The 27,438-nt window shown below is 40.0% G+C and overlaps 1 long non-coding RNA gene across 1 annotated transcript in view; it reads right to left on the reverse strand.

Annotated features, from left to right (window-relative positions):
* Positions 1-21,505, reverse strand: part of LOC144368146 (uncharacterized) — a 75,516-nt gene extending 54,011 nt beyond the window's left edge. The window contains exon 1 of the long non-coding RNA XR_013427926.1: positions 21,322-21,505. This is a non-coding gene — a long non-coding RNA (uncharacterized LOC144368146). The remainder of the gene's footprint in view (positions 1-21,321) is intronic.
* Positions 21,506-27,438: the final 5,933 nt, after the last annotated feature.

Below are 27,438 nucleotides of genomic sequence, written 5' to 3' on the forward strand. Positions count from 1 at the left end.
CTACCTGGAGACCCGCTCAGACCACAGCAGCCTATGGACCTCTGCCTCCTGAGAGCCCTTATACACTCTTAGTTGCCTCTGTGCCCACAGGAGGTGCTGCCCTTTCGTAAAGTATTCTCAAGTCATGACACCTAGGATGCCCAGTCCAGCCCTACTCCAGTCTGAAGTGGTGGGACCCTGTCACAGTGTGTTACCATGTTCTCCTTGTTTCCTGCAGTGCCCCCCCCATCCCATCCTTGCCCCCACAGTGTTCTAGGAGCAATGACTCGTGGCTTTGGGGAGGTCCATGTCTGCTCTCCTTCAGGACTTGGGTCCTGGAGACTGATTAGTTGGCTGATACAGTCACTGGAATTCCCCTCCCATCCACTGAGCATCACCCTGTGAACTCAGCAAGGCCAGCCCAGTCCCCTCCCTCCCTCCCATTCTGCTCTTATCCCCTGGGATGGTTCATTTATTTCCAGCGTCTGCTCACTCCCTGGTCTGCAGCTCATACCAGCTCACTTTTTAAATGCCTGACCCTCCTCTTCCTGATTCTCCTCCTCCTGCTGCTAATGCTCAGTAAGTGTAAACATTTACAAGGTGCCAGACACAGTGTCATGGGATCTTAAAAACAATCTCTCACTTAATCCCCCTTAAGCACGCCTCCTGGCACAGGGTGGGGGCTCTACAACCATTGAATGGATGAATCTTTACAATCGTGGAAGGTGGTATTAATCTCTCCATCCCACAGATGATAAAATGAAGGCTCAGAGATGGTAAATCACCAGCCCAAGGTCACAATTACAAGCACCAGAGCTGGGCTCCCAAAGGCAGGACAGTTCTAGGATATAGGTATTTACTGGCTGATATACTAGAGTTTGTTTGTTCATTTAACACACTCTAATCCAGTACCTACTACGAAACACAGGGGACACAACAGAATAAAACAAAATCTCTGCCTTACAGAGCTTCCGTCCCTTGAGGGGACGGAAAACATGCTAAGTAACATTCTCAATGTGATGAGCTAATGACAAGATACAGAAAAGGAAAGGAAAGAATGGGGTGTCATTTTAGATGGGGTAAAAAAAAGAAGGCTTCACTGAGAAGGGAACAGATGTATCAAGACCTGGAGGACTGAGAACTCCTCAGAGATCCAAGGGAAGAGCCTTTGAGGTAGAGTACCAGGCCCAGAGGCCCCTGGGCAGGAGGGTTCTGGAGAGTTCTAGGAACAGCAAGGAGGCCAGTGTCACTGAGGGACAGAGTAGTGAAAGCTCAGAGAGCAGCAGGGGCCAGGTCACACAGGGCTAGGGGTCATTGCACAGAATGGCATGAACTCTGAGTGCAGTAGAATTCACTGGAAATTTGAGGGGAGAAAGGACGTATTCTAATGTGACTTTTAACAAGATTACTCCAGCTACTGCACTGAGACTTGAGAAAAGGAGATTACTCCAGCTACTGCACTGAGACTTGAGAAAAGGAGGGCACATGAGTTAGCAAGGAGTTCAGCTGGTAGGCAAGAACAATAATCCAGATAAGAGACTAGAGTGGCTTGGATTAGGATGGAAGCAATAGAAGTGGTAGGAAACAGTCCATTTGGGATGTGTTTTCAAGATGGAGCCAACAATATATCAGCCACCTCTGCACAATTGCCAGTTGGACTCTTGCAAGTTCTCTGCACCTCAAACTCAGCATGTCTGAAACCAAACCTATTCCTCGCCTACAAGAAATCTTCTGTTAATCCCATTTCCAGCTAGACAGACACCTGCCCATCACCCTTGATCTCTCTCTCTGACCATCTCCCACATTCAATTGGCCACACCATCCCACCCATTCTGCTTTCTCCTTCTTCCTCTCACCCCCTCTGCCTAAATTCAGCCCCAGGTCCCTCTGACCTGGACTCTCTCAATAATCCCTCTCCTCCCACTGAAGCCAGATTTAAAGTTAGGTAGTTAGTGTAGTTAGGTAAATCGGGTCTAATACCGAGTGAAATCTAAAATGGAGGCCATGCTGGGAATGACTCAGGGAAAACACAGGACAACTCATGGAATGTTAATGAAGTTCCGAAAAGGGCCTAGGCCAAAGTCCACCTGGAAGTATTAATGAACAGCCCCCAACAGATTTGAAGACAGCCCATCCCAAAGAAATGTTAATGAGCCCATCACAAAGAAGTGATAATGAAGTCCTTCCTGCTCAGACTACTTCTTTGGCCCTCCTGTGTCCCACCCCTGGGGCCTTCTAACCTACATTCCATGACTGAAAGAACTATAAAAAGGGGAAACAACCTCACTTCCACGGATTCCACCTTTTGGGTCCCCTTCTTCCTCCGGGAGAAGTCTTTTCTTCTGTCCTTTAATAAATTTCTAATTTCTACTCTGGCCTTGCCTCGGCGTGCTTCTTTGGTGTTATTCTTCAACATCGGGGAGCAAGAACTCGTCACCGGTCAACAGCGGTAACACCACCAGGACTCAGCAAACTCCATATGGCACCAGATTGATCTTTATGGGAAGCAGGCCACATCTGTTTAGTACTCATCTAAAACTCTATAACCTTTATAAAGTCCAAGTTTTCTGGCCCAGAGCTGTTCAAAAGAAATACAATACCAGCCACATAGATAATTTTTTAAATTTTCTAACTGCTACACTTTAAAAAGTAAAAATAAAGGGCTGGGGCTGTAGCTCAGTGGCACAGTGCTTGCCCAGCATGTGTGAGGCACTGAGTTTGATCCTCTGTACTACATTAAATAAATAAATAAATAAATAAAGGCATTCTGTCCAAACACAACTATCAAAAAAAAAAAAGTAAAAATAAATAGATGGAATTAATTGTAATAATATTTATTACAAACATTACAATACTTGGATATTATGATATACAAAACATTATCATTTTAATATGGAATCATTACATGTATGTATATGTATGTTACATATATAAAGTATTTTAAAAGTAAGACATATTAAAAAGTATTAATGATACCTTTGCATTCTTTTTTTCATATTAGATTTTAAAAATCTGGCATATGTATTTCGCTCAAAGCCACATTTGAAGCTCTTGGTAGCAGGGCATGGCCATCAAATTGCAAAGCACAGCTCTAGCCCATCAGCCACGGTCTTCTCCCTGGGCCTTTCTCCCTCCTTTTCAGTCCTATCCCTGTCCCCATTCCATTGTCCCTCACCATGTGTCCCTTGTACTCTTGCAGCTCTTTTCCACTTGTAGTACCCCAGACCACCAGGCTAGCTTGGGACTCTGGCCCTTCACGTAACGGCAGTGGTGTACTGGAGCAGGCTTATACTGACTTTCAAGAGCCGATTGTGCCCATGTCTTCCCACCTCCCCATTTATTAATGTCATATTAGGAGCTTGAAGTCAGTGCTGGGCAAGTATTTACACTACAACACTATGAATTAGGGCTTTCAGGGGGAAGAGGGGACCAGTTGTCAAGTGTTTACCAGCCGATCACTGCACATATTGTTCTCCCCCCAAATACTCTCCTCCAACTCTCAGTTGGCCAGATAAAATTAGTCATCCAATTATCTGTGTATGTTTGCCCCTTGCTATGGTTTGAAACTCCCCCCAAATTCATGTGTTGGAAACTTAATCCCCAAAGCAACAGTGTTGAGAACTCGGAATTTTTTTATTGTTTTTTTTAGTTATACATGACAGTAGAATTTATTTTGATATAATTGTACAAGCATGAAATATAGGTTAGTCTAGTTAGAACCCCATTCTTATGGATGTAAGAATGGTAAGATTCACTATGGTGTATTCATATATGGACATGGAAAAATTATTTCAGATTCATTCTAGTGTTTTTCCTTTTCCTATACCCCCTCCCTTCCTTTCATTCCCCTTTGTCTAATCTACTGAATATCTATTCTTTCCCTTTCCCCTTAATGTGGGTTAGCTTCCACATTTGACTTTTAGTTTTTTGGGATTGGCTTACTTCATTGTGTATATATACCATAATTTCTTTATTCATTCATCTGTTGAAGGGCACCAAGGTTGGTTCCATAGCTTAGCTATTGTGAATTGAGCTGCTATAAACATTGATGTGTCTGCTGATTTTAAATCCTTTGGATATATACTGAGGAATGGGATATCTGGGTCAAATGGTGGTTCCATTTCTAGTTGTTTGAAAAATCTCCATACTGCTTTCCAAAGTGGTTACACCAATTTGCAGACCCACCAGAAATGTATGAGTGTACCCTTTCCCCCTTATGACCGCCAACATTTAGTGTTAATTGTATTCTTGATAATTGCCATTCTGACTGCACTGAGATGAAATCGCAGTGCAGTTTTAATTTGCATTTCTCTAATTGCTAAAAAATGTTGAATATTTTTTAATAAATTTGTTGACTGGAGAGTTGGGACTTTTAAGAGGTGACTTTTATTAGGTCTTGGTTTATGTCCTCATGAGTGCACTAATACCATTAGATCAGGAGGAGGTTAGTTATTGTGAAGGTGAGTTCTTGATGAAAGATGAATTCAGACCTCTTCCCTCACGTGCTCAAGAGCTTTCTTGACCTTCCACCTTCTGCCACCATGGAATAATATAGCAAGGAAGTCCTCCCTGGATGCGGGTTCCTTGACCTTCAAATTCCCAGACTCCAAAACTCTAAGAAATAAATCTCTTTTCATTATAAAGCAACCAATGTGTGATATTCTGTTACAGCAGCACAAAACAGGTACACACACACTGCAACGTGGCAGAGTTCTTTTTCTTCCTCTGATTTTCCTTATTCTTCCAAATACTCTATCATAATTATATTTTATATAACAGGCCATAAAGAATAGAAGCTTAAAATATAAGTTTAAAACTGAAATGTATCTGGGCATGAAATCTCTCCCTGTAGTTTCTTGCCTTGGGCAAATGTGCTTATATGCAATGAACATTAGTTTTCATGCTTGAAGAGAAGTTTTTTTAAAAAAAATTGACCACAAGGATGTTGTAATGATTAAATCATAGAAATCACTTAGTGTGGCACCTGGAACATACCAGGCACTCAAAAATGTTTAGGTATCGATTGTTTAAGCATTGCGAAGTACTTGCTCAAAACATTTTTGTTAAAGTAAATGTTCCATGAAATTTCAGAAATTCCTCAAGTCCAATTCAGAGAGTACATGAGTCAGAATTTCAGCTAGAGACAGATGGCACTTACACCCAGAGGGGTGACTAAGAAGTTTATCAAAGGACAATTTACAGCATCTGGGCAGGGGTAACGGAGCCCCAGGGTTGGCAACAGTGGGCCAGAAGGTGCATTTACCTGAGCCCAGTAGGAACTGTAGCCACAGAGAAGGAGAGCTGTCACCATCCATAAAGGAATCCAGCAGCTGTCAAGGCAGGGGCTGGATAGAGGCCCCACCCCGTTTTCCCCAAAGCCCTTAGAACATCTTTCACTGGTTCTTCTCATTGGCTCAACCCAGCCACAAGCCTGCAAGCTGGGGTCTTGTGGAGACCCCACAGATCAGCCCTTGGACAGTGAGCTGGATGGATGAGGTAAAGTACAGCCTTGAAACCAAATAGAGACCTCAAGCACATCCCCAGTGAAACTAAGCTTCCCTCAGCCTACGGAGTCCATGCTTGCTCACACACCATAGATGGAAACCACCAACACTGGGGAATGTTTCCTTGGTATTCACTTTAAAGGAAAGAATCAAATAATAAGCACTCATTTGGGCTATTTGGTCGCTCTGTCTACAAGTGTGTTGGAGACAGAGCAGGAAGAAAACTGCCACATATATAATTAAATCGCCTCTATGATATTTTTACCTTCACACTTGTGGTCACACTTCATTTTTCTACCTGGGTTGTCTTTCCAACTCTCTACTCAGTCCCTAGAAGTGGGCTGTCAACTATCCTACTGATGTCAGAAAAGTTACTAAAATTTATTTTTGCTTCTTGTGTAGACCGGGAAAAAGATTTATAGCTTTCTTGGAAAGGCCTGGAAAGAGGCTGTCATCATTTCCTGGCTTTGTTCTGGAACCTCCCAGCTTCTCCACAAATCCCTCATGCTGGAGACGATGATTGTGGCCAGGAGATCAGATTCATTTTCTGATCTGTCCTAAACTGTGGTGTTCTGAGCCTCCCCTTATTCCTGCTAACAATTTTTGAAAGTACTGGCCAAAGCCCTGTCCCACAGAAAGAGATGTGGCAGGAAGGCAGTAGGCGGCAGGGATCCAGATCCAACCGACATTTTTTTCCCCTATGGGTTCTTTTAAGTTATACTTGAAAATAGAATTCATTTTGACATAATTATAAAAGCATGGAATATAATTTGTTCCTGTTCTGCTTCCCCTCCCCTTCCCTCTCTCTACCTCTCTGTTCCCTTCCCTCTACTGATCTTTCTGCTATTTACTTAGTTTTTTTTTTTTTTTTTGATGTCTTGTGGATGTACATGATGGTGAGATTCACTGTGGAATATTCATATATGTACATAGGAGAATTAGGTCAGATTCATTCCACCATCTTTCCCTATCCCATCCCTCCTCCCTTTCCTTTGTTCCCCTTTGTCTACTCCATTGATCTTTGTTTTATTCTTCTTTAATCCCTCCACCTAATTTTGGATGAGCTTTGCATATTAGAAAAAATATTCAAACTTGACTGCTGGGGATGGGACTGTCTTATTTCATTTAGCATGATAGTTTCCAGTTCCATCCATTTACCAGAAAATGTCATAATTTCATTCTTATTTATGACTGAATTATATTCCATTGTGTACACATACCAAATTTTATTTATCCATTCATTTGTTGAAGGGCATCAAGGCTATTGTGAATTGTGCCACTACAATCATTGATGTGGCTGCATCACTGTAGTAGACTGATTTTAAGTCCTTTGTATATATTCCAAGGAGTGGGATAGCTGAGTGGTATGATGGTTCCATTCCTAGTTTTTTTTTTTGAGACATCTCCAAACTGCTTTCCAGTGTGGATGCATCAGTTTGCAATCCCACTAAAAATATATGAGTGTTCCCTTTTCCCTTTATGCTCACCAACATTTATTGTTACTTGTATTCTTGAAAATTGACATTCTGACTGGAGTAAGATAAAATATCAGTGTTGTTTTAATTTGCATTTCTCTAATTAATAGAAATGTTGAACATTTTACATGTATTTGTTGACTGTTGGTATTTCTTCTTCTGTGAAGTGTCCGTTCACTTCCTTTGCCCATTTATTAACTGAGTTATTTGTTTTGGGGTTTTGGTTTCTAGTGTTAAGTATTTTGAGTTCTTTACATATCCTGGATATTAATGCCCTATCTGAAGAGCATGTGGCAAAGATTTTCACCTATTCTGTAGGCTCTTTCTTCCTGCTCACAATTGTTTCCTTTGCTGTGAAACAGCTTTTTAATTTGATGCCATCACATTTATTGATTTTTTAATTTTACTTCTTGCACTTTAGGAGTCTTGGTAAAGGAGTCAGTTCCTGAGTCAACATGTTGGACCCCAACCAACATTTTGATTCCTTCTGTAGAATGTGAGCCCAAGAGGACAGGGACCACATCTACCTATTCACCCTGCATCCCCAGCACCTAGCCCAGTAGGTACCTGGTATACAGGAGTTCTCAATATTTTTGTAGAATGTATATTTTTGTAGAAGGTGCACAATGCAACAAATACTTGAAGACACTGAAAGCCCAATGCTAAATAAAATTTCAGCAATGAGCAAGGCATCAAGCCCAGGTCTTCTGGCTTTTGAGGTCCAGTACACCTATCCAACCAGAATGGTATTTCTCTTCACCAAGCCACCGTGCTCTGCCTTGGCTCTTCCCTCAGGCAAGCACATCTTCCCAGCAATAAGTCTGAATCCACAGTGTCTGTGGTGGTCTAGAGTATCTCTTCCCACTTTCAATCAAATGTCTGTTTTGCTGTCTCTTTGTTGACCTTGCCTCAGGGACCTTCCCTTTCTAGTCTTACAATCTGCAGTCACAGTGGAGGATTCTCAGTATATTTCAGAGACTTTTCTTTGAGTGAGCTATAATTGGGATATTAGAAACCATGACTTTCCCAGAGCCACTGCCTGTCAGTACTGATCTCCATGGCCCAGTGGTTTGTGGCTCCTAGGATGTCCATGGTCTGGGTGGATGCCTGTCCAGATGAGGCTGGCCCAACATACTAGCATTTAGCTGTAAACTGGTATCAAAATCAGTTTCCCCTTCCTCCCTCCAACCCACCCATCTGAGCTCCTAGACACCCATGGCCTAAGAGTTCCAGAGAACGGTGAGGACAGTGCCTTTTTGAGGGACCCTTCCACCTTTACTTCCCCAAATCCAGTGCTTCACTGTTCAGGCTGTCTCCCCAGCACCCAGATCTGGTCATCTCTGGACTTCTGCTGTCTCTCCTTGCCCCAGATCCATTCTTTCTGGCAAAAACAGCTGTAAAGATAGCAATGTCCTGAACAGAAGGCAAACTCATCTCTTCACAGACCCTTCTCACCCATTTGTAGATGTAACTTTTGCAAAGACTTGGATCTTATGTGTTGGCCTTGGGACAGTGTCATATTTAAGAAGCATAGGGCAATAGCCAACATGTAATTTAAAAGTAATTTCATTCTTTATTCATCTGTCATGTAAATCATTACAGAGAATAAAATTAAGTTGGAATGCTTAAATATTTACTACATACTAAACATTGAAAATTCCCATCCTCTTCCCTCTCTCCTTTACTCATATTTGCTCTGATGAGATTGTCCTTATCCTCTTGAAGAAAATTCCTACACCCCTTACCTCTATGACTTCCCTTTGTTTATCAGCCCTGTTATTTTATTTTACAGCCTGAATTAGCTTCTTTCCCAGCAATAAGGAAAGTTTCTTTTTTGGAGGGGGCAAGAAGGATTCTGCCATGAAGATTTCTCCTTAAAGAGATGAGCGAAAGAAAGAAGCAAATACCCACACAGAAATAAGTAACCCACCATCACTTAGACAATTTTCAGAATAGGCATAGACTCATTATCTTCTTGTTAGTCACTCCTAGAAACACATTTTCAACTGATCTTTGTGGTGTTTAAAGGCCCACATCAACAATTACCACTCAGCTTGGTGACAGCCAACAAGCTGGTGAAAAAAACACAAAACAAAACAATGACTCCTTGCATGGGACCAGCTAGCTCAGAAATAGGACTGTGATTACTTGGAGCTGGTAGACTTTTTCTAGAAGAGCACAGAAGCTGTACCTCTTGGCTCTGTCTTGAGTGCAAGAGTCTGTTCATCGGTTCAACCAATGAAACCACCAAGAATTTCTGTGAATCCATTATTACTCAGGCTCTTTGCTATATACAGAAGACCAAGATGAATAAACTTCAGCCCTCATCTCCAAGAGCTCACCTCCCGTTGGGAAAAGAATGGTCTGATCACATCAGCCACAGCAAAATTAAGTGGAATTGTAGTAGACCTAGTAGCTAGCGACTACGGGGCCCCTGGGAGAGAGAAGTAGCCTTGACTTGCAGTAGGAATGGGTCACCTGAAGAAGACTTCCCAGAGGAGTTGTCACTGGATCTGAAGCAAAAAAGGAAAAGTAGAAGTGTTCAGGCAAAAAATGGAGTACAGGCATTTCAGTAAGAAGCAAAGAACAGGCAATGCCATAGTTACTTGAAAGAGGGTGATCTGATGGGGGAAGAATGAAAGTTTAGGACAGCTAGAGGGTATGTGGCATGGAGTAGGGAGAGAGGACACTGGAGCAAGGAAACCTGAACTAATGGTTTGAAAGGTATTCTTTCTTTGTCCTAAATTTATGCATGAATTTTTTATGTATGCATAATTAAATCACATTTTCAAAATAAAAGCAAAATTATTATATGCCCATTGATATTTATTTTTTTTTAGTTAGTAACATATTTTTTACATGCCAGTTTATCCAGAACTGTTTTGCTATTTTAACAGACAAGGAGGAACCAGTAAAGGACTCTTAATTTGGGGAATGATTGGATTGGATCTATGTCATGGGGAATCTAGATGGAGTGAAGGGGACCTGGGCAAAGTCCACTCATGGAGGGCGATAATGAGAACACCATTGAAAAGCCTACAAGGATGAGTTTTGAGAAAGATTTCTGAGGCCAAATCAGCAGGATTGTGACAGGCGATGGACAGGCTGTGAGAATGGTTTGGTGAAGGTTCATGCTATTAAATGTAATAGAAGCTACTCACAGTAACTTCAGAAGAAATGTTTTGAAGGAAGTTATTCAAGGGCAGGAACTACAACTGAGCCTTAGTCTGGAACTCCAAATTAGAAAGCTCTAAGAATCAAGTCACTGTCTGCTCATTCAAGGACTGGGGTCTCTCAGCCCAACTTCTCACTGAAGGTCCACTTCACGGATCTCTGTGTGTTTGCTCCTCTGTGCATTTGTGCCTCTCCCAGCTACAATAGGAAGCTCTGCAGAACAAGCTAGAACTTAGTTCAGTCTAACCTAGAATAATTAAAGTCAGAATCTGGGGTGTAGGCGTGGCCATCCCATAAGTGAGTGTGTGTGTGTGTGTGTGTGTGTGTGTGTGTGTGTGTGTGTGGAGCAGGGCCTGTTTTCAGAATTCCTTAGGCAGTTTCAACATAGAGTCAGGGTGAAAACCTCTGGTTTGGAACGTTCAATGTCTCTAAGGCACCAATTCCAAATTCCCGGAAGAGCGGATGTGCTGGGCGCAGCCTGGGTCAGGTGTTCACTCTGGTTCAGTCGACGGTGGCCCTGGAGGCAGGGGCTGGACAGAATAAATGTGGTGACAGTTAAGACTGTTCAGCCTCCTCACCAGGAAGTGGAGGGGGGAAGGAGGGGCCCTGAGAGTATCATGATTTTGTAGTTCTACACTGCACAAGCAAATCAGGTTTCATGTTTACCCCCTGCTCCTGGCCCTGGGGACAAAGCTCAGGCCTGAATGGAAAATGAGGACTTTATGTCACTGGCATGGATCCCATTTACTCCCATCCTTGTCTGAAAGGACAAAGGGGGTGACTTAGTCCCTGAGCTTTAATCACCAGATTGGCTCTGGCTTGGCCTCCGCCCTCTACTGGGAGTGCACACTGCCCGAATATGCCCATCTCGGGCCATTTAAGCAAATCCAGATGGCAAAATCGTGTCTCCTGGATTGTGGAAGCAAACAGCTGTTAAATGATATTTCAAGGGACTGGCTTATTATTTGTCATCAGAATGAGCAATTGCCAGTGGACTGTGGCTTCATATTTCCATCCAGATTTGGGGGAGGAAGGGGGGAGGGAAAGAGCTGACCAGAGGACACTAGAGAAGTTGGCTATTTGTTTCTGTCTTCCTCCCTATTTACCCCACCAGTTGTTAGGCAGCTCCTCCCACTCACTTAAGATTATCTCCCTAAATGGAGAATTCTTCACACCAGCTGCAAAGAGAGGAAAGGGAACCTTGGCTACATTTAGGGAACTTCGCCTAACCTCAAGAGATCTTTTTCCAGCTCCTCCAACTCAAAGTCAGGCTTCTCCGGGGGTGTGGGTCTTAACTGTCCAAACTCGGGGACAGCCTGGTGGGTGGGTTGAGAACTAGACGCCCTTTATTATTCTGCTCTGCCAAGTCTTATCTTCCCAGTCATCATCCCAGTCTGGACCACAGTTCCAAAAATGATTCTATATACTTTGCCCACTTGGTAATTTATGAGTAAATATTTTTCAGTTTTGTTTTTATTTCACTAGAAAAGCTAAGGAGATTATATCTTTATGCCAAGACAGAGGATTTGAGACTCAAGACCTTAAATCAAGAACCAGATCTGTCAATTACTAGTTTCGTAACCTTAGGCAAATGACTTTGGTTTCCTCCCCCAGTTTTCTTCCCATTCTCCCATGACTGTTTATCCCTACTTCTATTAGTATACGTATCACATGTGGGTGTCCAACAGGAGATTTTGAACTTCTTAAGACCAAACTTCTGTCTGTCTGGTGACAAGTACAGTGCCTAGACATATAGCAGATGTCCCAAAAATATTAAAGTTTATCATCTCACAATCTATGAAATTGGGACAATGATATCCAATTGTAAATACTGAATAAGACAATTCATGTGACTTATAAACTTATAAAGATAATAAATACCTATGTTTAAAAGCTGTAATAATGTCTTTGCAAAGTTTTGTATAATTTTTAGAATATTTGGTTCTATTAAATTATGCTCATTTCATACTTGAAAAGTTTGGGAGGGCTGGGGATGTAACTCAATGGTAGAGTGCTTGCCTAGCAAATGTGAGGCCCTGGGTTCAATCCCCAGCATTACCAAAAAAAAAAAAAAAAAAGAAAGAAAGAAAAGAAAAGTTAAGTTTAAGTTAAGGAGTTGTGGGGGATACTAAGACTTCTCATTTGCAAGATTTTTAAAAATCATATGACTTACACTTTTTAGCAAAAGACTCTGTTCTCACCTGGGTTGTTTTATTCATGCAACAAGTCACATTGCTTAATGGTAGATATATTTGGTTAAAGGATGAAAGCTATAAACCAGAATTTCTCAACCTCCACACTACCAACATTTTGGACCAGTGATTCCTTGTTTGGGGGGTGGACAGCTGTCCTTTACATTGCAGGATGTTTAGCAGCATCTCTTGCCTTCTGCCCACTAGATGCCAATAGCACACTCCTCCCAGTTGTAACAGCCAAAAACTTCTCCAGACTTGGGAAGATGTGGGGAGGGGGGCATATCAAGTCTCCCTTCCTTCCCTGTTGAGCACCTCTACTCTGAAGTCTTGACTTACACTTTTTCCTCTGCATCCTTATCATGAACATTCTCAATAGATATCTATCTCCTCAAACATTTATAATTTCTTTATGATAAAAACATCCAAAATTCTTTCTTCTAGATTTTTGAAATGTACAGTAGTACCTAATTATGACCTATAGTTGTACTATTTTACACAATAACACCAGAATTTATTATTCTTATCTAACTGAAACTTAAAATCCATTGACCAACCTTTCCATCCTCTCTCCCCCAGACTCTCTTCAATCTCAGGTAACCACTATTCTATTCTCAATTTCATTTTTTTTCTTTATTTTTTTTATTTGTCAGCCTTTATTATCCAAAAGGAAAGTCAAGCCCTAGAGTTTGCTTTTTAAAAAACCCAACCTTGTTTATGAAAAACAATGTTTTAACTCTTTATGACTTTTAATTATCTATTCAATGCCATGGAGCAAGAATCGATTGCTTTTTAATCACTATTTTTCCAACCACTCTCAATTTCTGTGAGATCATTGTTTTTTAGATTCTATATATGAGTGAGATAATATGGTATTTGTCCTTCTGTGCCTGACTTATTTCACTTAACCATGACCTCCAGTTTCATCTATGTTGTTGAAAATGACATGATTTCATTCTTTCAATGACAAAACAGTGTTCAGTGGTATGTATTACCACATTTTCTTTATCCATTTATCAGTTGATGGGCACTTTGGCTGTTTCCCTTTCTTGGATATTGTGAACAGTGCTGTAAAGAACACAGAGGAGTGCATATGTCTCTGACATACGGGTTCCATTTTGTTTGGATATCTCCCCAGGAATGGGATTGCTGGGTCAAATGGTAGTTCTATTTTCATTTTTTAAAGAACCCCCATACTATTTTCTATAATAGATATACTAATTTACATTCCTCCCATTAGTATTCAAGAGTTCTCTTTTCTCCATATCCTCACCAGCACTTGTTTTTAGTCTTTTTGATGATACCTGTTGTTACTAGTGTGAAGTGATATCTCTTGTGGCTTTGTTTTGCATTTCCCCAATTAATGATGTTGAGCATTTTTTCATGTATCTATTGGCCATTAGTGTATCTTCTTTTGAGAAATATCCATTTAGATCTATTGCCCATTTTTAAGTCAAGTTGTTTTTATATTAAGTTTTAGGGTTCTATGAAGATATAGACATTCTGGATACTGGACCTTGCCAGATATGTGGTTTGCAAATATTTTCCCTCATTCTATAAGCTGTCTCTTCACTTTGATGGTTGTTTGCTTCAAAGAAACTTTTCAGTTTGATGTAATCTCATTTGTCTATTTTTGCTTCTGTTTTCTATGCTTTGGGATCTTATCCAAAAAATTTTTTGCCCATTCCAATGTCCTAAAGTGTTTCCCTGTTTCCTTCTAGTCGTTTCACATATTATAGTTAAGTATTTAATTCCCTTTAACCAGTTTTTATTTTTGAGGTGAAGGACTTGCTATATTTCCTAGACTGGCCTTGAACCTTCCACCTCTGTCCCCCAAGCTTGACCAGTTACTTATAAAGTTGGTATCCTGAAGGCAAATTGACATCTGAGAAGACAGGGGAGTAGTTAATTGGAACCCATCTGAAGAAGAAATTTGTATGGGTTGTGTAATGTGTCCACTGTGTTTCAAAACCATCTCTTCACACTTAAACCACCATCAACATGGCCACTTTGAGCTCCTACTTTCTGTAGGATCTTATTTAAACCTCAAAGCAATCCTGATGAGGTTTTATTGGAGATAAGTATTATTACCTCCAACCTACTCATGAGGACATTAAAACTCAGGGATGTGTGAACTTGATGAAGGGCACATAGTTGTTAAGTGTCAAACTTGGGATTCAGCCCAAAGGCCAACAAAGTGAGTTACTAGATTCCAGAAATTTCTGTGGAACTCTGAAAGAGAGTAAAGAGCTTCTTGTCTAATTCCTATAACTATTGCACTGAGAAAAGAAGTCCTAAAAAAATCTCATATAGGAGACTAGGAATCCTATAATCAGGATGTTAATCCCTATATTACTACTTTGTAGCCAAGTGATCAGGGTGGCTGACTTGCCACAGAGCTCAATTTTCTCATTTAAAATGGAGATCATAGGGCTATCATGGTGATGTGTAAACTGTTACACTCTACAAAAATGTAGTTCTACCACAGACATTTCCCAGGAGTTTTGTTATAAAATCTCAAGAAGCACATGGCTACCCTACTCAAATCAAGTTGGACTACCATCGCTGAGGCTGTCCAAGGTGTTCTCTTTCCCATAACATCAGCAGTGATGGGGAGAACGAGCATGTCAGCCTGTGGGGGCCACTCTTCTAATATGTTGCTGCATTTGAAACACAAACAGGGCCTCTTCTGAGTAACCAGGAGGAGAGGACGAACAGACCCAAGGGCACGTCTCCAAGTGGCTGGCGTGCACCCAGAGACTATGGAAAATTGTGGTTTGCCTCAGACTCTGGCAGAAGGGAAAAGTCCCAGCTCCCAATTTAGTGGCTTCCACAAAAGTAAACCAAAGTGAGTCATGTGAGGATGGAGAAACCACCAGATTCAGTCTTCCATGTAGAGATCATGATAAAGATGAAGACTGGAGATGGGAGAACTCTAAGAACCTGGGCGGCTGGTGCTGCTTAATAGTGAGTCAGCGTGTGAGACGTGCACAGGGAGAAGGCACGAGGACACACAGGTTCTCGCTCACATGGGATGTGGAAAAGCCCTGTGTGTCTTCTGCCTCCTCCTTGGTTGGCTTGCCAGCCACAGTTGAACTTATATGGTGTTACTATAGGAGAGTGACCTGGTTCTTTTTAATACACAGAATTGCCTGTTAAAGTTCAATTTTCAGAGGGGAAAAGGAGAATCATAAACTGAAATCAATTTCCATGCATGTATGAGATTGTCAGGATGAACCCAATTACTATGGTAAACCATAAAGCACTAATAAAAATAAATAAATAAATAAAGTTCAATTTTCATTTTTGCAGAGTAGAAGAGTACCTGTTTTCTTTGCCAATGCAAACACTTTGCAGTACTATTATTTCCATTTTTGAAAAAATTAATATCTACATGTGATGAAAATCCAATTCAAGTAGTAGAGAACATTAAGAAAACTCTCCTCCTTCCACTCCTCCTCTCTCCATCCACTCCCTATTACAACTAATTTTTGCCAGTTCTGGGTAATGTTCTTCTGGTGGTTGCCAGAAAATATTAATAACATCCTTATGTCTCTGATCTTTTATTTATGAACTTGCAACAGTATTTACTGCCTCCTGCTACATGAGGGTTTGTGCTCCCTCATCCTCTCACCCTCTGTCTCTTCTCACACTTTAGTCTGTAATCCCCTTGATTCCCTACTATGGAATGAGAAACTCCCCATCTACTCTTCCCTCTTTACCTCCCATTTCCCTCACCTCCTGATTTCCGTCATCACTACCATTCCCTTTTATATTTAATGGATTTTTAATACCTCTATTCTGTTTGTAAACCAAAGTTGTCTTCTGTGCTTTTGTCCAAAGATTGATTATAAATGTTGATAACTCACAGGGAGTTTTATAACTCTGTAAACATTTCAATCAATTACTGAGGAATCTGGTAAGAAAGCAAAGAATCCTAGGCCACTCCAAAGAAAATGTTTAAAAGGAAAAATTAAATAAATTGTCTTTCCTTACTCTAATCAGTCCCTCAAAACTATGCCTTAATTTAGATTGCTTCTCATTTAGATTAGGATCTTATATGCTTCTTGATTTTTCTGAGGTTTCTACTTGCTTTTCATATTTTTTAGCTAGTTGACATTAGAAACATATATCCTCTTTCTCATATCATGAAGGTCATCCAATTTCTGAAGCATACAACTTTCTAAATTTTGCATTACTGTTTTCTGGGTATGTACCACAACTACCATAATTCATTTTTTTTTAAATTTTAATTACACCCTTAAGGGATTTCTAATGTTTCTTAGATCCTTTGACTTTCTCTTTCTTGTATTTCTCTTTCATTTTACTGGAGTGTCAGGATGAACATGTTGAACTTTGAGGCAAAAAAAATATGCATATACCTATGTGTATATGTATGTATACACACACACACAGAGATATATGCTTTAAATTGCCTTTCTATAATTTTTAGTGACCTCAGTATTTCACGTTTGTTTGGCCATCTATATTTCTTCTTCTGGGAACTCTGTTTACACAATGAGTGGTTCTAAATGTCACTCAGTCCAGCAGATGTCTGACTTAAGCTCCTTGCACATACAATTTTAAGTTGCAAAGATGTAACTTTTGTGAACCCTTACTAGTTGTTAGTAGTGTTTGTAATTCTTTAAGAATCATTAATAAAATTTGAACTGACAGTTTAGAAAGCTTAGTGTTCTCCTTTCTCTAACTTTTCCTCCAGCACTTCCTTCCTTCCTTTCTTAAGAAACTAAGGGAAGAGGAAAGAATGTACCACACCGTGTGTATAGTCAGCTTTTTGCCACTGGGAACAAAATACTTGACAAGAACTTAGAAGAGGAAAGGTTTATTTTGGTTCACAGTCTTAGAGGTTTAGTCCATGGTTCGCCAATTCCATTGATCTGGGCCCTAGGGCAGGCAGAATATCGTGGCAGAAAGAGGCAACAGAGGCAAAGCTGCTCAGCTCATGGCAGCCAGGAAGCAGAAAGAGAGAGAGGAGACAAGCCCCTAAAATATAAGTGTCAAGGTGGCCTATTTCCTCCAGCCACACCCTACTTCCCCATAGTTATCACCCAGGACAGTAGTTCTTTCAAATTACTAATCCATCAGATGGATTAATCCACTGATGTTACAGCTCTCATAATCTTAATTTCACCTCTGAACATCTGAACATTGCTACATTATCTATCACAGGAGCTTATTGGGGGGACATCTTATATCCAAGCCATCACACTGTGGTATCCTTTCCTTCAGTCAAATTTCCATCTTGCCTCTTTCCTGAATTCTGACTCCCATTTCTACTTGCCCATAAAAGACTTCTAGTACCTGCCAAGATGGCACCCCTTCCCAGGTTCCATTTCACAGCAGGACATAAATGTGAGATGGAGGACCCTGTAAGTGGCACAATTGCATGCAGTTTTTGGTCATGGTGACGGGCCTTAATGCCCAGGATTAACAAACTAGCAGCCCCAATTTGGCTCATATGAACTGAACTCTCCCTACCCCTTGCAATGCAAATGCATGCTCAGAGTACCTTATTTTAATAATGTGAGCACTATTTGTGAGGAAAAAACTATTCAATTGAAAAAAGTTAATGGTCTAAATGGTTCAGCACTTAGGGAGTAAATTCAGATCCCAACATCAGAATTTATGAGGCACCAATGGGGTTTCAGAGAGGGTTGTTATCTGGTCAGGGAAAGACAGAATTTATGAGGTGCCACTAAGGTTTCAGAGAGAGTTGTTATCTGGTCAGAAAAACCAGGCATGGGTGAGTTCAAGGCATGGGCAGAAATTCCAAGCAAGTTTAAAACATCAAAATACGGCCAGGCCAAATAGAAATCCTAATATTTTACAGAAAACAGAAATGAATCTTTTATAACTTTTGACAAGATGGCTCCTGATCTTAAGAGGGAATTAGGCTGGGTTTAGCAAAGGGAGAGTCCAGTATCCTCAGATGATCAAACCAGCAATCAAGAACCTGGTCAAGAAAAACTGAGCTTGCATCTGCTGCTGCTTTCTTGTTCTTCCAACTTTTATTTCATCCAAGCCATCATCCTATTGGATGGTTCTGCCCATGCTTAGGGAGGGTTCTCCATTCCAATTGGCTGTCCCACATGCCAATCATTCTTAGACACACCTTCACTGACACACCCATAATCCTCTTAATCACTGACAGTCTCTTAATCCAATCAAGTTGACAATTCAAATTAACCATTACAGCCCCCATAAAATTCTCTCTCTTGCTTTCTCACTCTTCAGCAAGAATATGGACATTCCAGGGCTCTGGCAAAATGTTGTCAAAACTTATTCTATGTCTTTAATGAAGACTGTGAGCTTATTGTTCTAAAAGTCTGCATGTTCCATCTGATGAAGTCAAATAAAAATAAGGAAGCTCTGACTTCAAGTTATACATGTGTTGCTCATGGCAGGAGTGGCTGATTGGATGATGGTGTCACATGAACAAACCAGAATTATATTATATAGATGGTCCTCTTGGAGCACCTGGGGCCTGGAGTGACTTCTCAAGATGCTCATTTCCTTTCCTGAGTCACATGTGTGGTCTTTAGAGCTGTCCCCATAATCTCCTGACTTCCTAGGACATCACAGCTCAACCCTTCTTTTGTTTTACTCTCCAGTGGTCCCAGCAGGCTCATTTCCTCTCTAAGTCCATTGACTTTCCAAAATATCCCTAACACATTTATAGTTTGCAAAGTATATTCTCTTGTCATCCTTTAATTCTCACAAGTACTTTTTGCGGTGACAGGGACTCAGTCATCCATGTACTCGACATGAACCATTTGGGGACTAGGCAGCATGCCAAGTTCAGAGATGACTAGGGCATACTGCTCACCAACTCACACACCACTGGGGACCCAGAGTGGAGGCCATCATGAGGTAAGAGCACAGCATGTTAGGTGCCATGGAAGGAGGGCATCATGGGGTAAGAGCACAGAAGAAGCTCATTCTAGCTCCAGAGGACCAGGGAGGTTTCCAGAGGAAAAGTATGGATCTTGGCCTTGATGGGAGAGTTGGAGCTGGGCAGGAAAAAGGGGGCTGAGGGAGGTGGGCAGAAGAGGAATAAAGAGAACACCCATTTGGGGCCCAGATCACAGGTGAGTATGTTTCGGGACCTAGTAAGACTTTGGACTTTCACTCTAAGGCAAATAAGTCACTGAGGGTTGTAAGAGAGGTGGATGGGTAAGACTTGGAGTTTAGAAAGTAATCAGGCCGTGTGGACACTGGGCTGAGGCAGTGGGGCTGGGAGACAAGAAGCTACTGACATGGTCCAGGAAAGAGAGGACAGGATTTCAATGTGGGGCAGAGACAATGGGAATGGGCAGCACATATTTGGGAGATGATAAGAGATATTTGGGAGATTATAAAGGACTTGTGACTGAATGAATGTGGGAGGCACAGGAGAAGCTTGAGCAAACGTCAACATTTCTGATGGGCTCAGGCATGAATGACGAAGCCATTCACCTAAATGGGGCCAGGTGGGAAAAAGAGTGAATACTGCACATGCTGAGCTCTAAGGACCTGCAAATCCCAAAAAGATGTTCAGAGAAGTTTTGTCTCAGGGTCCAGGAGCTCAGAGAAGAGGTCTGGTTTGCAAGTATAGATTTGGAAGACACTGTGGTGTGGGTAGTAGTTGATGTCATAGAAGTATGTGAGGTCACATGCTTCCCAGGGAGAGGTTCAGAAACCTGATGTCATTTGACAGAAAAACTGAGGATCAGGATGGCCCAAGATCTCACAGCTGGTACATGGCAGAACTGGGCTGAAGCCAGGTCTTGTGGCTCTTTATGTACAGGAAGCTGCTCTTGAGCAGCGGCCCATTCATCATATTGCTCCTAGGAGGCTGAAGAGTAGATCAAGTACCTGCCCCGGGCTTTACAGGGAATAAGACAGAAGGTGCAACACTTGCAGCATGTTCACCTCTCACTTGATCCTTAACTGCTGCCCTTCCAGGGCCTCTCACTGTTCAGCCTCCTTCCCCGTCTCTGCTCCACGCCCAGGCCTTTGCTTACCTCCTCTGATCATCAAAATTTGCCTATCTTAGGCCCATTCTATCTCCACTCTAGAACTGAAGTTTCCTCCCAGGCCACATGATAAAGCAATTTTTGCTAAAATGGGTATCAAGAGCTTAATGAGAAATCCACCCCACTGTACTTCTGCCATTCAGCCAGTACTCCTGGAGAGGTGTAAGTACCATTGCTAAAAGCAAGAACTTCAAACAACTTGGAAGACTGCTGTTAAGGAACAGATAGAACATAAGCAGAAGAGACAGTGGGAGACCAAATCACCATGGGCACATTTCCTATCACAGTAAGGTGGCTGGACTTATGTCCATTCAACATGGTGAGGCAGGAAACGTCTGGTTTCCAAGACCCTCCTTTGCATGACAACTAACATTCTATTTTACCATATGGCAGAAAGAACAGGTGTGTCCTTGATCCCAAGTGCATGAAGGGTGCACACACACACCCCACAAGTGTGTTTCACCTACTGCTCTGCAATTTGACAGGAGCAGAGACAGGGTGGTTTTCAAACCAAGGCCCCAGGTCCCAAATCTTCCTTCTCAAGTATTATAAGTGACTTCATTGGTAGAAACGGTGTTCAGCTAGGTTAGAACCCTGCTCAGAAACACTAAGGGGTGAGTTGAAAAGGAGCACTTTGGGTAGGAGAAGATTATTTCTCCCTTGGCGAACAGTGATAGTCTCTTTTCAAGTTAATGAAAAGAGGGAACAACAACAACAAAAAATCTAAAAGGTCTTTTAAAGGAAGTACAAACTTGGAAAGATGAAGGAACACTTATAAAACAGCATGTCTTGCTGTCTGTTTCCTGTCTTGCCAGACATAAGCCACAGTGACCCCATGTCACTGAAAACAGCCGCTGCTGAGGATGGGTTTGGGAAGCAGTCAGGGTGTCCAGCAGGCACAGGGGTAGTTTATCTCATGGCTTAAGATATTAGAGGAGGCCCAGGGCATGCTCCTGCCTACCTGGGTGATAGTTAGGTGGTCCAGCTCTGTTGTGACTCTGGGGATGGCTGATGGTCCTCAGGTGGTGCAGGTGGTGGCCACTGAGACCAGTTCACCTCCCAGCTGCAGACTGGAAATGCCAGAGCACCGGGAATTGAGGTTAGTGGAGTTCATAAAAGCAATGTTCTCTGTCTGGAATGGAATTGTAGATCTGTCTAGTCTCGCTCCTTCTAGTCAGTGATGAATTCCTCGGCAACATTCTTGCCAAGTAGGCATTAAGCCAGAGCCTGACAGCCCTTGTGACAGGAAACTCACCCTGCAAGGAGGCCCATTTTGTCCTTGGATCGTACTGACTGGAGGGAAGGTCTTACTGAATCCAAATGACTACCTGGTGGGAGATGTTCCTCTACAGTCTCATGGGATGTTTCTGCCTGTTCCAAGTGGCAGATGTTTGTCTGAACTCCTAGGTCTTCCAGGATGCAGCAAGACCAGCTCCTTTGTACCTCCAAACACAGATGACAGGGGCATTTTGAACAGAATGACACAAAGCTAGGAAGAGCTGATTTTTTTTTTCACCTCTGAAACCTCAGCATCTGCCTAGAAACTGGCACTAAAGGTACACAATTGATATCTCCTTTGGCAATGTCACTCTAACCATACCCTTAACTTGGTGCACTCAGCCCAGCATAGGAACCAAATTCTGTGCTGAGCTTTTGCAAAGGGTCTCTACTCAAAGAAATATATTAAATCCTTTATCATATGGAAAATTCCTCCAAGAAGATCCCTAGAAAGTTGTTTTGGTTTACTGTATAACTTCCAAAGTGCCAGGAAAGTACTAAGATGATAAATACTAAAAGCATTCCACACCTAGTCCATATTGGTACCCCAAGTATTTGTTGAATGAATGAATGGCAGAGGGAAAGGCTCTATTTTATATATGCTATATAAATATATGCAAGTTTTTGTTATATAACATTATATTTTAAATATATGTATGTATATTTAATATTTCTTGTTTTTAAAAGTACAGAAGTCAGATTACCCAAATTTCAGTTCTTACAAACATAAGCATTCCTACATGCGCACACATAGCTTTCTTAACATCAAATAGCTCTGGGGTGCTTTTACTTACCCAAGCTTATTTTTCAAAAATAAAATCTTCCATTATTTTATTTAAAATGTATCTACAATAAGTTTGACTCCCTTACCACAAACTCTAGCTCTTATCAGTAGATAATATAGTGGAGAATAATAATGTGTGTACTGTAAACCCTAAAACAACACAATAAAAAATTATAGCTAATAAGCCAGATTTGGAGATAAAATATAATTTTTTTAAAATACTGAATTAATCCAAAAGAAGACAGAAAGAGTGGGAAAACAGAACAAAATACAGGTGAACATAGAAAACAAGTATCAATATGGTATCTTTAAATTCAATGATGTCAGTGTAATGCTCTAAACAGCTCAACTATATGCTAGATATTTCCAGATTTGATTTAAGAAAATAAAAAGTAAGACCAGCTAAACATTGCCTATCAGAAACTCACTTTAAGTTAAAAGATCAGTGTAAAGCTTAAGGGTGTAAATGGTAATCTGAAGAAAGTTGAAGTGACTATATTAATATCAGAAAAGCAAAACCTTTTAAGAAAAGTACAGAACAATAACCCTCATAAATGTAAAACTTCTTAACAAAAGTATAACAAGTCTAAACCAACAATAGATAAAAAGAACAATCTACTATGGACAAGTGGAGTTTATCCCAGAATGTGGGATAATTTCACATATAAGTATTAACCAATGTAATTTTCCATGCTAACAGACTCCAAAAGAAAAAAAAAAATGAAGAATGGATTAGTGGTGACTAGGGTTCAGGGACAGGTTGTGAGGAGGTAAGTGGGCTAGCTATAAAAGGCAACAGGAGGGATCCCTGTGGTGACCAAACCATTCTACATCTTGACCACATTGATAGTAATATCCTGGTTTTGATTGGACTGTAATTTTGCAAAATATCACAACTGGGGAAATTAGATCTGTCTGTATTGTTTCTTTCAATTGTATGTGAAGCAATAATTATCTCAAAAGAAAAGGTTTAATTTTTTAAAAAACCTATTGTATTTATGCATAAAAAGCAAACTAATATTAAAATTAAAAACAATACCATTTATGATGGCATCAAGAAATATAAAATATTCTGACATAGAAAATATAAAAAAAGTTGAGCAAGACTTAGTAGACACTGCTATAAAAGCTTGCTTGGAAAAATTTTAAAAAGACCTAAATAAAGGGGTAAATTATGTCCATAGTTTGAAAGGCTCCATATTTTTAAGAAATCAATCATCCCCAAATTGATCCATAGATGCAATGTAATTCCATTTCAAATCACAGTGAGCTTTCTTTAGAAATGGACAGACTGATTATAAAATTCATATAGAAATGTGAAAGACTTATAAAAATGAAAGAAAAACTTATGTGAAAAAGAAAAACAAAGCTGGCGAACTTACATTATCTGATTTCTAGATTTATCACAAAGCTACAGTAATCAAGACAATGTGGTATTGGTGTAAAGTTCAACAAATAGCAAAATAGAGAGACCAAAAATAGACTTACATATATCTGGTCTAATGATTTTTCAACAAAGATATTGGCAATCATGTGAAGAATTGAAACTCTCAAGCGTTGCTGGAAGAAATGGAAAATGGCAATCATGTTGGAAAAACAGTTTGGAAGTTTCTTATACAGTCAAACACATTCCTACCACATTCTCCAGCTACTTTCTTCCTGGTGTTTACTCAAGACAAATGAAAACAAAGTCCACAAAAGACTTGTACACAACACAGAACAGTTTTATTTATAATAGCCAAAACCCAGAAATAATCCAAATGTTCGTCTGGAGATGAATGGATAAACATACTGTGGCATATCCATATAATGAAACACTTCTCAGAAAGAGAAAGGAATAAACTATTGATAAAAAGCTTCAACTTGGATGAATCTCCAAGTCATTATGCTAATGAAAGAAGCTAGTTGGAAAGAGCTAGAATTTGCAAAGGGAGAAAGGGGATAGGATGGGACATAGGGTCAGGAAAGATGGTGGAATGAGATAGACACTATTGCCCTAAGTACATGTATGATTGCACATATGGTACAACACTACATCGTGTACAAACAGAGAAATGAAAAGTTGTGCTGCAATTGTGTTCAATGAATCAAAATGCATTCTGCTCTCATATATACATAATTAGAATGAATAATAAATAAATAAAATGGTTGCGGATTTTTGTACTGCAATAAAATAGAAAATATCAAAGACATCAACAAATTTCTAGAATCATGTGATTATCCAAACTGAATCAGGATGATATACACAAGTTAAACAGATCAATTTCAAGCAATGAAATAGAAGACACCATCAGAAACCTACCAACCAAGAAAAGCCCAGTACCAGATGGATACACAGCCTAGTTCTTCAAGACCTTCAAAGAAGAAATAATATCGATACTCCTCAAATTATTCCATGAAATAGAAAAAGAGGGAGCACTTCCAAACTCATTCTGTTAAGCCAATATCACCCTGATTCCAAAATCAGACAAAGACACATCAAAGAAAGAAAACTTCGGATGAATATTTCTAATGAACATCGATGCAAAAATTCTCAATGAAATTCTGGCAAATTGAATACAAAAACATATTAAAAAGATAGTGCACCACAATCAACTGGGGTTTATCCCAGGGATGCAAGTTTGGTTCAACATTTGGAAATAAATAAATATAACTCATCACATCAATAGATTTAAAGATAATCACATGGTCATCTCAATAGATGCAGAAAAAACATTTGACAAAATATAGCACTCCTTTGTGTTCAAAACACTAGAAAAACTAGAGATAATATCAACATATCTCAACATTGTAAAAGCTAACTATGCTAAGTCTCAGGCCAACATCATTATAGATGAAGAAAAATTGGAAGCATTCCCTCTAAAAACTGAAACAAGACAGAGATACCCTCTTTCACCACTTCTATTTAATATAGTTCTTGAAACTCTAGCCAGAGCAATTAGACACACGAAAGAAATTAAAGGGATATGAATAGGAAAACAAGAACTCAAACAATCACTATTTGCCAATGATATGATTCTATACCTAGAGGATCCAAAAGATTCCACCAGAAAATTTCTAGAACTAATAAGTGAATTCAGCAAAGTAGCAGGATATAAAATCAATACCCATAAATCAAAAGCATTTTTGTATATTAGTAACAAATTCTCTGAAAGAGAAACTAGAAAAACTACCCCATTTACAATAGCTTCAAAAAATAAATAAATAAAATACTTGGAAATCAACTTAACAAAAGAGATGAAAGGCCTCTATGATGAAAACTACAGAATACTACAGAAAGAAATTAAAGAAAACCTTAGAAGATGGAATGATCTCCCTTGTTCTTGACTAGGCAGAAGTAATGTTATCAAAATGACCATAATACCAAAAGCACTATACAGATTTAATGCAATTCCAATCAAAATCCCAGTGAAATTCCTCATAGAAATAGAAAAAGCAATCATGAAATTCATCTGGAAATATAAGAGAACCAGAATAGCTAAAGCAATCCTTAGCAGGAAAAATGAAGCAGGCAGCATCACTATACCAGATCTTAAATTATACTACAGAGCAATAGTAACAAAAACGGCATGGTATGGGCACCAAAATAGACTTGTAAATTAATGGTACAGAATAGAGAACACAGAGACAAACCCACATAAATACAGTTACCTCATACTAGACAAAGGTTCTAAAAACAGATATTGGAAAAATGATAGCCTCTTCAACAAATGGTGCTGAGAAAACTGGAAAATTCATATGCAACAAAATGAATAAATCCCTACGTCTCACCATGCACAAAACTCAACTCAATATGGAACAAGGACCTAGGAATTAAACCAGAGACTCTGTGCCTACTGATAGAAAAAGTAGGCCCAAATCTTCATCATGTCTGATTAGGCCCCAACTTCCTAAACAAGACTCCTATAGCACAAGAAATAAAATAAAGAATAAATACATGGGATGGATTCAAACTGAAAAGCTTCTTCTCAGCAAAAGAAAGAATCAGTGAGGTGAAGAGACAGCCTACAGGTTGGGAACAAATCTTTACCGCATGCACATCAGATATAGCACTAATCTCTAGGATATATAAAAGAACTCAAAAACCTTAACAGCAAAACAGACAAACAAAGAAATAACCCAATCAATGAATGGGTTAAGGAGCTGAACAGACACTTCTCAGAAGATGTTATATACTCAATCAACAAATATATGAAAAAAATGTGCAACATCTCTAACAATTAGAGAAATGCAAATCAAAACTATTCTAAGATGTCATCTCACTCCAGTCAGAAAGGAAGCTATTAAGAGTACAAACAACAATGTTGGCAAGGATGTGGGGGAAAAGACACATTCATATGTTGCTGGTGGGATTGAAAATTGGTGCAACCAATCTGGAAAACATTTTGGAGATTCCTTGGAAAACTTGGAATGGAACCACCATTTGACCCAGCTATCTCACTCCCTGGTTTATACCCAAAGGACTTAAAAATAGCATACTACAGCAATGCAGCCACATCAGTGTTTATAGCAGCACAATTCACAATAGCTAAATTGTGGAACCAACCTAGATGCCCTTCAATAGATGAATGGAAAAAGAAACTGTGGTATATATACACAATGGAATATTACTCAGTTTTAAAAAGGAATAAAATCATGGCATTTGCAGGTAAATGGATGAAGTTGGAGAATAATATCATGCTAAGTGAAGTAAATCAGTCCCCAAAAACCAAAGGCCGAATGTTTTCTATGAAATGTGAATGCTGATCCATAATGGCAGGGGGTGGAGAGGGAGCATGGGAGGAATGAAGAAATTTTAGATAGGGCAAAGGGGAGGAAGGTGAAGGGAGGGGGCATGGGAGTAGGAAAGATGGTGCAATGAGTTAGACATCATTACCCTAAGTGCATGTGTAAAGACACGAATGATGTGACTCTACTTTGTGTAAAACCAGAGACATGAAAAATTGTGCTCTATATGTGTACTATGAATTGACATGCATTCTTCTGTCAAGTATAACAAATTATAATAAATAAATA

This window comes from Ictidomys tridecemlineatus, chromosome 11 (genome assembly GCF_052094955.1).
Source record: "Ictidomys tridecemlineatus isolate mIctTri1 chromosome 11, mIctTri1.hap1, whole genome shotgun sequence".
NCBI classification, from domain to species: domain Eukaryota; kingdom Metazoa; phylum Chordata; class Mammalia; order Rodentia; family Sciuridae; genus Ictidomys; species Ictidomys tridecemlineatus.